Source organism: Silurus aristotelis (assembly GCF_946808225.1).
Source record: "Silurus aristotelis genome assembly, chromosome: 11".
NCBI lineage: Eukaryota > Metazoa > Chordata > Actinopteri > Siluriformes > Siluridae > Silurus > Silurus aristotelis.
In genome coordinates, this window is record NC_139584.1 from 8,045,982 (window position 1) to 8,049,359 (window position 3,378).

The window sequence follows — 3,378 nt, forward strand, 5'->3', positions numbered from 1 at the left end:
TCTCTCTCTCTCTCTCTCTCTCTCTCTCTGTCTCTGTCACACACACACACCCTGAGGTTAACCGCATCCTATAATACAAAGTCAACTAAATGTCAAGAGGAGCATTCATCGTATTTGCTTGTGACATCATCATGCCTTCTCTTTTTTTTTCTTATCATTATCATAACCTGCTCTACTTTGGCCCAACTGGAACATACAAAAGTGTATTAGCTGCTAATGGTTTTCACCCGAAACACTGCAGTGTCTAAGTGCTAAGGGAAGAATGAACCCCAACAGGATGTTTTGTTATAAGAAAAAGGCTCAGCAAAGGAATGGAATGCTGTGATGCAACCGAATCACGTAACCACCACAACATTGGTACTTTTCCACCCGCATGGTTTGATAGTGTGACATAAGTGTAAAAACCTGAGCCTGCACTTTCATTCATAGAAAATAATTATTTGACCTTTTTCCACTTATTGTTGCATTTAATGAAGTTTCCATTTAATTATACTATAAATAAACCCAGATGAGGATAAGTGTCCTTTTGAGTCAGGTTCCTCTCAAGATTTCTTCCCCATGCCATCTCAGGGAGTTTTTTTCCTTACCACTGACTCGCTCATTAGGAATGCACCTAAAATTATTATGAACAAACTTATATGTAGTAAACCTATACATTTTTATACAACCTCTTTATCACCGTAAAGCTGCTTTCAAACAATGTCCATTGTTAAAACCAGTATACAAATGAAACTGAATTAAAATTAAATTAAAAGAACAACCCCAAAAACTGCTACATGTTAATTGTTTTATTCAGGGGCTCAGCACAGAATTTTGGACCCCTAGCAGAGACAGTGTGTGTGTGTGTGTGTGTGTGGGGGGGGGGGGGGGGGGCTTTTCCTATCATCCTATGATCCATCACACTTTTTTTCACATAATAGTGTACAACTATACAAACTGGTAATTAAAATACTGATGTAATATTTAAACCAAGAGTACCATTTATTTCTATCATTCCATACACCTCTACTACATGTTCTTCCTCTTGTGTAGGTGCGGGGTCTTCAGCAATCACAATGGATGCGGTTAATATTGTATGTATGTATAATATGAGGTTCTGTCGTGAGCATTGCATTGTACACTAAATAGGAACCGATGTAGTGGTCAAGGCACATGTGCTAATACTGTAGTCTTTCTTAGTTGTGATTGAGATTGTTACTATTTCTGCTATTAAACAGTTATTATTACTATGCATGTGCAATATATATATATATGTGGCGGTGTTTACATGGCATTAATATAATTGCATTAATATAATGTTTTCCAGTTCACTATTTTGCCATCTTAGTTTGCTCATTGTAATTATCTTGAGGTTTGTCCCAAGCTTAATTACTTAGGTGTTTAAAATGTGATAAAAAGTTCTGTTTGTTATTTATCATATATAAGGAAATACAGATAAACACACACTCAGCATCTATTTGCACAACATTACCTGCTCGCTTTTCTAAGATAGTTTGTGGTTTCTTTCAACTCACTTTTTCTCTTCTTCTTTTCTCTATCTTTTCTTTTCTGATGTCCTGGTTTTTCATAGCCAATCAGTTTTAGGAATTGATCCCAGACAGCGAATCCTATCATGCAAACTGCACGTATATTTTCTGCATACCTGGACGAGTGCCAGAGCTTGTTTAACAGGTGAGCACAAATTCTCAATTGTGAATTATTATTTATGATATATTCTTAGTCTTTGTGATCCCTGTGCTTGACATACATATGCACGCAGTTGCACTTTTCCACCTACTCACATACCTGGACTTAATAATAAATCACCAGTCAGAAAATCATCAAGAATGACCTAAATGCACTCTTGAGATTCCTGTGCTCATTTGCTTTTGAATGTATTGGGATAAATTAGAAACAGGGATATTAATTTATTATCTTCTTTGTATGCAAATGTAAAAATCAGGATAATAATAATAATGTAAAAATTGTTGTACAATTAACACACAAAAATACTAATACATGCCTGAGTGTCCAGAAGTCTCCAAAATATCCTCTGGATTGACTTTATAAAAAGTAAGTCACTATTTAATTATACTGTATATCCACCACATCTGATGCAGTGCTTCAAAAGAGTAGTATTTAGCTCCTGAACTTTGGAATAACCTTCCTGACAGTGTTTGGTGTGGACACACTCTCCCAGTTTAAGCGCTGTATCTTTTTAAGATGTATCTTTTTAGCGAGTCCTACACATAACACATATCACATATCATAACCTTGTGCTCCAGTACATCTGATCAAATGCACATTATCAACTTGTGCTTGTTAATATGATGATTAGCAGCTACGCTAATTCCTCTTCACTGCTTCTCTTTCTCTACCCATCTCGAGGTTGCACCAGCTCCATTTGTGTCCCACCTCATGAAGATGATGGACCTTTAAAGAAATATATGCCGACCCCGCAAACATCCAGAACCATCTAGAGACGTACCAGCGCCATTCGGATCCCACTTCATGTAGAGTTCAGACACTGGACCTCTTTGAATTTTTAAAGGCTCTGGCATGGAGGGGTTTGTGTTGGATCTGTAATTATCCTAAATGTTGAGCTATTTTTTAAGTTGCTCAGTAGCTCCTGGTTCCACAATGTCAACTGACTGTATAAGACTTTAGAAAGGACATTACTCATAATCACACACTCCGGTACTCATGTTAGTTCTCACTTTCCAGTGTTTTGTATTGTTTTACGATTTATAATCACACTCTTGATGTCGCCAAAATGAGGATGGGTTCCCCTTTTGAGTCTGGTTCCTCTCAAGGTTTCTTTCTCATTCATCTAGGGCAGACCTGGGCAAACTACGGCCCGCGGGCCACATCCGGCCCTTTGTACGTCCCTGTCCGGCCCGCGTGAGGCCAATCATAAATTACAGGGATAAAATTTCAAGAGGGGGTGTATCTGTAAAGAGTTTCTTCAAGTCGGGTTTAATTTATCACCTGAAATCCAAACATCCCGATTGCCATTCTAAATTTGAGAAGAACGCGGCGCAGAAAAGTGAAGTCAATCCGAGCATGCGCACTCCGTCTGTAGCGAACGTATTTGAAAAGGCAGGAAAGTTTTCCAGTGATGGTGCCAAGGCAAAAAGCATAACACAAAAAATGATGGAATTCATTGCCTCAGATCAGTGGTCGCCAGTGGATCGACAGGTTGATCTTTGAAACATTCCCCATGGATCCCGAAAATAATAATTATTATAATATAATATTTATTACACGGCTCTTCACGGCACTTGAATGGGCTTCCAAACGTTTGCCGGTCAATTATTTTTGTTTAACAGACCCGTTGCTAATAATAATTGACCGCTGCCTGTCTGTCAATACTATAAACGGTAACAAATAAATAACAAT